The sequence below is a fragment of the Triticum aestivum genome, chromosome 3D, assembly GCF_018294505.1.
Source record: "Triticum aestivum cultivar Chinese Spring chromosome 3D, IWGSC CS RefSeq v2.1, whole genome shotgun sequence".
Taxonomy (NCBI): domain Eukaryota; kingdom Viridiplantae; phylum Streptophyta; class Magnoliopsida; order Poales; family Poaceae; genus Triticum; species Triticum aestivum.
The window spans coordinates 597830607-597841117 of record NC_057802.1 but is presented as its reverse complement, the minus strand read 5'-3'; the positions used below and the strand labels follow the sequence as shown (position 1 = coordinate 597841117).

The 10511-nt window shown below is 47.5% G+C and overlaps 1 long non-coding RNA gene across 1 annotated transcript; it reads right to left on the bottom strand.

Annotated features, from left to right (window-relative positions):
* Positions 1-1858: 1858 nt before the first annotated feature.
* Positions 1859-2280, bottom strand: LOC123075783 (uncharacterized). Its single transcript, XR_006436202.1, has 3 exons — positions 2186-2280; positions 2034-2098; positions 1859-1936 (listed from the first exon to the last, which is right to left on the bottom strand). It is a non-coding gene; the product is annotated as an uncharacterized lncRNA (long non-coding RNA).
* Between the last annotated feature and the right edge of the window lie 8231 nt (positions 2281-10511).

Genomic DNA, 10511 nt, shown 5'->3' with positions numbered 1-10511 from the left:
TCACTTTGTTGTTAAAACTTTCTGCCAAGTTGTTATTGATATGATCACATTTTATGGCAGTATTAAAACCTGATCTATACCACAACAGAGAATGGTGGGTGTTCAACCATGAAGCAAATTCATTATCACTACATGATGCCAATATCTTACCAAGGTGATAGGAATGTGTCTGTCTGGTGTAGGATCTTGCTGCTGGCCACATGCGCCCAAATTCATCTCCTCTGAATTTTTTTATCAGATTCATCCACATATGTCCAAAGCACTCCCTCTACTCAGCATGGGGGAAAACATTTTTTACTGCATTTTCCAACCCTTTACATGCAACTGTGTGGATGGCCAAAGGAGAAACTGGCCCTATGCATCTTTTCAGTTGCATCATGAACCATATCCATGATGCCTCTGTCTCTGATTGAAACATTCCTATTGCAATTGGGAACATCCAGTTGTGTCCATCTAGAGCATTGCATGCAGCCAACTGACCATTCCACTTTCCAGTCAAAAAAGATGAGTCTATTCTCAAATATGGACGACAACCTGCTTTGAATCCATATATGCAAGGCTTCAAACACATAAAAAACTTGCTGAATAAAACCTTGCCATCCTCTGTTACCTCTGTATCTATCTCCACCACACTTCCAGGTGACCTCTTCTCCACCTCTGCTTTAAAACTATACAACATCCTAAATGTATTTGCCCAGTCACCATACAATGATTTCATGGCCCTTTGTTTTGCTTTCCACACTCTGATATATTGCAGCTGGATGGGGTACAGCTTCTCCAAGTCAACTTTAAGCCTCTTTGCAGTAGTGTTTGGAGTCTTGGCTAAAATAGGAGTAATCTTCTCTGTAACCCAAAGCTGTGATGTCATCTTTGAAACTCTCTGTGAAGTGGTCATACATGTATGCTGGTGTGGTATTTGATTTACCCTTACTGTACTTCCATCAGGTTGTAGTCTAGCAGACAAGTACCATTTGCAAGGACTGCCACCACCATCATAACCTTTGCACCGAGCATAAAATTTCTTTCGATCAGTCCACATAGTCTTGGCATCAAACTCTTTTTTCACTGCATCGGTCCTGAAAGACATCCTAAACTCATTCATGCGTGGCCACAACTTTCCCACCTCAATAACTGGGTTCTCTTTGTCATACAAACAAACCAGCTCATTATCATCTGCATCATCCACATCATCTACAACCTCTCTCATCAGCTCTTCTTCATCCTCATTTGCATTTCTAGGGCATGTGTTACCATCAGCAGGCAAAGAACTGTCATCCTTCTCCTTATCTTTGTCATCAACTTGAATGCCAAACATTTCGGCCATATCAATGTCAGATATTGGTGTAATGACCAAATCTGTTTTTTCATTCAACTCTACTACATTCCAGTCAACGACAATCTTCCTAGCACCATGGGTTCCCTCCTCTCCATCTGCATCAATCCCTGTATCTTCAGCTACTACAGTCGGTTCAGTCAACAATGCCAACATCTTCTTTTGTGAAACCCACTCATTATCGTCCACCTGTACAGCCATCTTTGATGGCACATAACCAACTCTGGAATGAGTTTGCAGATCAATTAGCTCAGCATAAAATGTTACTTGTTTGCTTGCCACCCTTCTTGCTGATCAATTTCAGCAACCATGGATTCTCCATCTTCAATTCTCACATATTCACCATTATAGTTATCGAAACGTTGCAGAGATACCTCTTGTTCTAGACCCCAAACAATACTCTCCTCAATTCTCTCCACCAAATTTCCCACGGCCTTCTCCTTCATGCTCTCCAATTCCTTGGGATCAACATCTGCAAATTCGACATCCAACCTCACGGTGGTATCTCTATTAATGTCTTGGACACTGCCATCACTGAGCTTGGCTTTACAGGGAAAAAATTCCACTATAATTGCGAATGTGGTGGCAGAACCTGAACCTCCCCTGTTTTGTCAATGGCAGGTAGCGATGGCAGTGTAAGCGACAGTCACTACCAAATCGAGTTCGATAACAGCTAAAATAGAAAAGAGGGCGGCATTACCGATTTGAAGCACTGTCTCCTCGCTCCATCTCATTCAGCCCCCGCGCTCCTATCCAATCGAGATTCTAAAACGCCAAGAAACAGGGGCAGCATGAGGCCACAGATTTATCCAAAATTCTGGGGAATGGGACTAGAGTTTGGAAAATACTCACTCGCAATAGCCGCTGCCGAGAAAGGCGCTCCACCACCGGGCCGCGGAGAAGAAACAGCCCCCGGATCCAATCGAGATTCTAAATCGCCAAGAAACAGAGGGGCAGCATGAGGCCACAGATCCCCCAAAATTCTGGGGAGTGGGACTAGGGTTTCGGGCTCACTCGCAATAGCTCTGCCGCTGCCGAGAAATGCGCTCCACCACCGCGGAGAAGAAACCGCTGCCGGAGAAGATGCTTACGGCGGCGCTGCTCGCCCAGTCCAGCACGGGCGAGTCGAGCACGGTCACACAGTCACCGGTCGAGTCGTGGACGGTTGACTCTTGACTACGTGGCCCTAGGTGGACCCCACCAGTCAGAGCACATAACCCCCGGTGTCCTAACCAAACCTCAGCCTAACTAACAACCAACTAGCCGCGTAAACGGGTTGTCTTGCTTGAGCTATTTCTGCACTGGGAGACGTCGCATGAGAGCCATTACAACCAACGACGTCGCATGAGAGACAATTCAACTCAAAGATGTCGCATGGGAGCTATTTGCCCCGAGTTCGCATCTTCCACTGTGACCGCCCAACCTCCCGCGGAATCTCGGCCACCGGCTGCACACGCTGCAATTCCACCATGCCACCATCTCACAGGGAGCGGGTCAGCCACAACCTTGGGCTGGCCTTGGGTGTGCCGGAGCCGGGCGACACTAGCCGCGACGCCCCGTCTTGCAGCCAGCCAAGTCCACGGCCGGGCGTGGCGCAGCGCGCCTTAGGCGAGCGGAGCTTGCCGTGATGGATCCCATGTTGCCTCCAGGCAAGACAACGACCCCAGGCCGCGTAGCGTGCCGGAGGCGAGCGGCGGCGACTCCTGCCTTGCCGCCTTCCATCCCCGCGGCTCCTGGCGGCGAAACGCGCCGGAGACGGGTGGCGCTAGCCGTGACAGCTCCGGGCGCCGAAGCGCGTCGGAGACGGACGGCCCTATACAGCTCTGGTCTTGCCGCCGGCAACGGACCTGAACGGTGGATTTCACCTGGTCGGAATCCTCCCTCCCAGTGGAATGAGTGGCTGTGGAAGAGGGAATGGCAGCAGCGGTACGCTGGGATAAGGCAATGAAAAATCATTTTCAGTAAATTAAGAAAAGGAAAACGTTATTAAATGGTGGGGTCCTATCAGGACAGGTGTCGGCCACCCGTTGGCCCTGCACAATAGTGTGTGCTGGGAACCCAGCAGAGAGCCCGATCCGATGGCGTGCGTCTGCCTATATAGGTCTATCCGTCTATGTAGCTCGTGATTTGTTTACAGTTTGTGCTGGAGAAAAACGCTGTTTGGCAGCGAGGCGTTCGTCGCCGCAAAACACCTGTGCGTTTACTTCTTCTTCTACCAGCTAGCTAGGGTTAGACCCAACAGGGTGGACCTCGAAGATCCGGACAAGCCTGTCGTCCGGTGCTGGCTGACGGGAGCCGACGCACTCGTCCGGTGCTGGCTGAAGGGCGACGACGCTGTTGACCTCGCCACCGAGCTGCTTCAAGTTGGCGGCGCTGCTGCATGGCCGGGAAAGGGGTACTGCATGATCGACGGCGGGGAGTGGTCTGGGAGGGGCGTCAGCGAAGCTCGAGACAGCAGTGTTGGAACCGGTCTTTCAGGTAGTAGTGCATGCACTAACGTGCGTGTTGTTGCTGCGCCAACGCCCACGATCTGCATGCTACTACTCGTTTCTAGGGGTGGTTAGCCTGTGCATAGCTGAGTTAGTTAAGATAGCTGTGTGTCCGTGTGTAATCTCTGTATAAATGTACACTGAAAGAATCAATACAGTTGTCTATTCTTCCTCACTTCACTTTCTACAGGCAGCGGCAGCAGTAGCAAGGACCGAGTCCAGGAAGGCATGGGCATCCAGTAGCCGGCGGCGGAGAATTAGAAAGAGAGATAGGAGGGAGAGAGAGAAGTTATTTTTACTTTTTTATTTCCTAGGTGCCTAGTCAGCAGTCCAGTCAGTGTTGATTCTGGTCAAAACCGCTTGACGGACACAAAACCGAGACCAGGGTTGAGTTTTGGACCTCGTAGTTAGTTCGGGGTGTATTTTGACCGGTTTTGTAGTACAGGGTTGTAAATCAAACCGAGTGATTAGTTCGAGGTTGAAATGTGGACTTCTCTCATTTTAGGACGGAGGAACAATAATATTTAGTTAAGAGGATGGTGAAACAAAAAAAAACACCCGATCCTCACACCATTGAAGGGCGACTCGCCCTACACATCCCGATCGAGAGCGTCGGCGGCGGCAGTAGCAACAAACCATGAGTTATTTTTTGTTTTCACTTTCACATTATTCTGCAGTAGGAACAAACCATGAGTTGTTTCATGATTACTAGTTTTGCTTACTACTTCCCCGTCTCAAAATAAGTGTCGCTGATTTAGTACAAAATTGTAATAATCAGCGACACTTACTTTTGAACGGAGGGAGTATAATATTTAGTTCAGAGGATGGTGAAACAGACAGAAAAAATACCCGGCCCTATAACCACAAGGGCGACTCGCCCTACACATCCCGATCGAGAGCGTCAGTGATGGCCGTTGTTGCGCCAACCTCCCCCTTCACTTTCACAACTTTGGTGGTTGGAGGGAAGGGGAGGAAGCGGAGCCCGTGTTCTCAAAGCTCCCTCGTCCTCCTCGTCAGCAACAATGGCGACAACAGTTACCTGATTGCGCCATCCTATTTACCTCGCATCTTCGGTGGCTGTAGGGAAGGGGAGAAACCATAGCCTGTGGCGGCGGAGCTCCCTCTTCCTTCTATTCAAGTGTAGCGGCGGCAGCTGCAGTTGCTCTTGCGCCTCCATCTTCCTTATCATTAGTGTCCGTGGCAACAAGAGTCGAGAAATCTTTATGATGGGTTTAGTGCCGCTGACCGGAATAGCTCAACTCCCATCGGCAACTAGATCCATGGGAGAGGCGTCTCTCGTTACGCGGGGGTGGGGTGGGGGGAAGGAATTATGGCAGAGGCGGTAGGAATCATGCACCTTCGCGCATAGCTCGCGCACCAGCACATCACCATCGGGGAGGGCCGGGAGGGTTGGATCGACATGCTAGGCCAACGCAGCGGTGTAAGCAAGCTATGTGACGCAGAAGTTGGGGCAGCGGCCTTGGGGGACGATGAGTCTTAGGTTGAGTGGCGCGTCATGCTATGCCAACTTATCATGCAGAGAATATTGGGGCAGCATCCCCGGGGTCATGGCAGATGTTATATATAAAGATTGGTTTGCACATGTATGGTGTGACTGCGGTTAGATTCGCACTGTTTCATGGACGACCATGATAGACGGAGTGGTGGTATGCATTTCTGCCCTGGCATGGAGTATGGGGTGGGGTGACCTCGGAAGATCCGCTTTCAAGATGATGACTTGAAAACGACTTCATCTCTAGGGTGAAAACTCTTGTTCTTGATTGATCGGTGGACTCATCAACGTTGACCTTTGTGTTTCATACATACTGATGTATGCAATAATATACTACAATACATATTGAAGTAATCATATAATTTATGTAAATGAGAATATATAGGCACAAAACAGCTAAGCCAGCTAGCCGGTCATATCTCCTTATCCTTACTATACGTGAAAAAAACACGCCATTATCAAACATTCATGCATAATGACCTAGGAGGAAAACTTAGTCTACCAAATAAATGCATACCTAGTGCATCAGTATTGTTCTTATTCATCAAATGTATGGTCTTGTATCTCACAAAAATAGTTCCAAAGCATTTAAAAAATGTTCATGTACACTAGATGTGTTCTGATGTTCGCTTAATTTGTCCATGTAGTTCACAAGAATTGTCTGATAGTTCAGATGACATGCTATCTGGCTCCCAAAGTTGTTTTTGTTTGTTTTGACAAGCTCGGAAAAAAGTATGTTTCTTAGTTCATGGAAAATATCCATGCACCTAAATAAAAGAATTAGCTAACAACAATACTTCATAATCTTAAAAAACTAGTTCCATTAATATTTTTGGGCTATGAGTACAAGTTTATAACAAATAAGGAGCATTTTTAGAGATGTACTTAAACTAAAAAAGAGTTATTTATAATGAACATTTAATTTGTTGGATGGAACTGGAACAACTCTTCTTATCAGCAGTGGACAATTTTTATTCATGCTTCTAAAATAAATAAGTGAAAGATTTTTTAATGATACAATAAAAAAATGAAAGGTAAAATAATTAAATAGGAAACAGAAAGCTGAAAACGACAAAACATGGGTTACCTCGAAAGGTTATCTTTGTTTTCATTGCCTCGAAAGGTTACCAATGTCACAACATGTTCTAAGTGCTAATATTTTTGAGCAATGCTGGATTGTTGTGGTTAATCCATTCTTAACCTTGTGGAGTTTTCCTTATGCAGTACTCAAGGAGGCTCACTTTATTCTGTTATACGCTTATCTTCATATCTCTCTATATTTGAGAAAGGTATCTCGTCATTGTTATCCTTGTCTATGTATTTACTTACATAGTTACTATAATCCATACTTGTCTCTGCAGACATTTAATGAATTTTTTATAAGACAATTGAAACCCAGTGCCAGGCCGATTGTGCACACATTGATGATGATAGTATTGCTACCTGTGCTGCTGATTGTCGTTTGATGGCTTATACTTCTGTCGATGAGAGCACACGATTTTGGATCAAGGTAAGAAATTGCTTAACTACTACTCCCTCTGTAAAGAGATATAAGACCTTTTACTTTAGTGATCTAAAAGGTCTTATATTTGTTAACAAAGGGAGTATTTTTTAATTCAGAAAATCACAGGATATAATTATCTAAATGTCCATATATAAGACTAAGTACTTGTGAAATATGATGTTGACTGATCTAATTTCACTGAATATTTATGTGCATTCCATGCAATGCATTCTGATTTGATAGGTGAAAAATCGTTGATGTCGCCTAGAGGGGGGGGGGGGGGCGTGAATAGGCGCTTTAAAATAATTACGGTTTAGGCTTGAATAAATGCGGAATAAAACTAACGTTTAATTTGTAAGCATAAAACCTAAAACAACTAGGCTCACCTATGTGCACCAACAACTTATGCTAAGCAAGATAAACAACTAAGTGATAGCAAGATATATGACATGAAACAATATGGTTATCACAAAGTAAAGTGCATAAGTAAAGGGCTCAGGTAAGAGATAACCGAGGCACGTGGAGACGATGATGTATCTCGAAGTTAACACCCTTGCGGATGCTAATCTCCGTTTGGAGTGGTGTGGAGGCACAATGCTCCCCAAGAAGCCACTAGGGACACCTTAATCTCCTCACGCCCTCGCACAATGCAAGATGTCATGATTCCACTAAGGGACCCTTGAGGGCGATCACTGAACCCATACAATTGGCAACCCTTGGGGGCGGTCACCGAACCCTTACACTTTGGCAACTCTTGGGGGCGGTCACCAGTACCCGTCAAATCGCTCGGGGCGATCTCCACAACCTAATTGGAGACCACGACGCTTGCCCGGAGCTTTAAACTACAATGATTGAGCTCCGAACACCACCAGCCGTCTAGGGCGCCCAAGCACCCAAGAGGAACAAGCTCTAGGGTACCAAGAACCCAAGAGTAATAAGCTTCTCAACTAGTAACTTCCACGTATCACCGTGAAGAACTCAGACGGATGCAACTAATGCAATGACAAGGGCACACGGAGTGCCAAAGTCCCTCACTCTCAAATCCTACCAAAGCAACGAAAGCTATGGAAGAAAAAGAGAGGAAGAATAAGAAGGAGAACACCAAGAACTCCAAGTTCTAGATCCAAGGGGTTCTCCTCACATAGAGGAGAAAGTGATTGGTGAAAGTATGGATCTAGATCTCCTATCCCCCCCCCCCCCCCCCCAAAAAAAACTAGCAAGAATCCATGAAGGGATACAGAGATAGCAAGCTCGAAGAAGGTCAACAATGGGCAAAGAATACGAGCTAAAGAGATAAGCACTAGTGCAGAACCGGGCAATAGCACCGGTTCGTAAGGCCCTTTAGTGCCGGTTCTCTTTTAGTACCGGTTCTGCACGAACCGCCGCTAAAGGGCTACCACGTGGCACGAGCCAGCGCCGGGGGCGGGGAGCCCTTTAGTACCGGTTGGTGGGGATTTTGGGTTCATGATTTCTTTTTCTTTTTCTTTTGTGTTTTCCATTTAATTCTTTTTCGTTTGCTGGTATTTTACGATACTACATATTGTACACGTTATGCATATATATAAATAGAATTTCTCGTAGAACCGATATATATATATATATCGTTGGCGTACACACTTGTGAGGAGATTCGTGCGGGGTTGGCCAGACGAAAAGTCTGGCACCATTCTTTGATTTTTCACGGTTCGTCTCACCTGTTTTATGCATGCACCGAGGCAGCTTTTATAGATACTCCAGCTGGCAGGGCGGCAGCGTACCGGCCGGTCCGAATTGCGAGGAGATGATCACGTGCCCATTCGGCTGGAACCTTTTAGCGAAACGGAAACTGGTCCGTGAACGGATTTGGTTTGGGCCCGATCCACGCCGGCTCTCTGTGTCTCCCACTCGGACAAAAAGAAGCCGCACTTGCCTGACCACCCTCTCCCCACGCCGCGATTTGGAGTCACCACCGCCCCTCTCCGCCCGGCTGGCGCACCGGCACCGCCATCTGTCCTCGCAGATCGGGTCGTGGATGGAGCTCGCTCATCAGGATCTCACCTCCCCCTCCCCTTTCTAAGCGCCGCACATTCTCGTCGACATCGCACCTCCGAGTGGGCTCACACATCGGGGAGCGGTGGTCAGAGGAGGATCGGGCGGGATGTCGCCAGTCGGAGCCTATGGAGGGTCGCCGGGTGCGTGGGTGCTCTGGATCCGCAGGGTGCCGCCCCTTCTCTGACGAACATCACGGCCTCCGACGACCACGCTCTCAGCGCCTCTCCTCTTACTCCCCCAGGTGCCAGAGAAGCAACGGCACGCCGATCGCCTTAAACGCCACCTCAGCGGAGGTGCTCCCCGTTGTGGACTCCCTCCTCCCACCCCAAGCCACTGCTCGCAGTCCACGCCGTCGAGGATGGAGCCGTGCACGCATGGGTCGCTGAGATCCCGTGCTCAGTGCAGGCTGGGTCGCAGTCAGATTGCGGGTTATCGCCCGCCCTGGACCTCCTCTGTGTTAGGCTACCACCAGCACCTCCACCTACCCCTACCCGTGAGCCTCCTCCTCCCGCTTTCCTGTCCTTCTTTGTTCTATACTGATATGTGTCGGATTTGAATCTTCTTGATGAATATGTGTTGTCGATTAGGAAACCAATTTAGATGTAGGAATTTTGTGATATAGAAAATTAGCACATTGTGTGCGTGCATATTTCTGTTGCTGCACTTTTCATTTACATTCAGTTGCTGCAGATTTAGTGTTTCGAGATTCAAAATATTAACATAAACTTTAGGAATAATAATATCCAAGAAAAAAGTAGGGAGACAAATATTATCCTGATGACAGTGAACGTAATGTCTACTAGTAAGTTAACAAGAACACCAACTCGTGAATGAATAAAGTAGTACACGTGGCCACAATACAAATGAAATCTTCACTGGAACAACCGAGGCAAACTCTGCGTAAGCTAATAAGAGAACCTACAGGATTGTATGTATACACTACTGTTCTGAAATCTGCATAGTCTATTACATTAGGCCAGGTCGAGAATGGAAGGGGAGGTGGGGCGCTGCCATGGCGGACCGGTCAAGGTTGCCCCTCTTCTTCTCTTTCTCTTCCTTCTCTTTCTCTTCCTTCTTTACAGCTTGAGGCTGCTTCTTCTTGGCACCATCGCCGAAAGCTTTAGGGGACCGTGAGAGCGAGGAAGCCGAAGAGCTGTTCTTGGGGAGCACCATGATATCCGAAGACCCATAGCAAAACCCCATGGCTGCCCTGCTAAGCTTCTACACTACTAATTTTTCGGTCCTTCTTTTCTTTCCTCTGCTTTCCCGGCTCAATCTGTTACTTAGCTTAGAGCAAACTCAGTTCTTCTTTGCCATTGATCGTGTGTTTCTGTTGAAAAAGCAGTGGAGCCATGGCGACATTTTTATAGGGGAGGAGAGCCAAACATCCAGCGGATGGATGCTGCTACGCGAGTCAAATGTCAAAAACTCTCTCCTGTTCTCAAATTCGGGCATGTGGTCATATGTAGCCGCAAACGAGCCTTCCCACGACAGTGATGCTCGCCCACAACCACGCGTACACGGGCACTCCGGCAGCGAGTGCCTGACGGGTGGGCGTGCGGACTCTCCTGGTCCACCAGTCAGTCGAATTTTCCTTGGCCTTAGCTGATTTGGGATAGTGTTCACAGGTGACTAAGCAAAG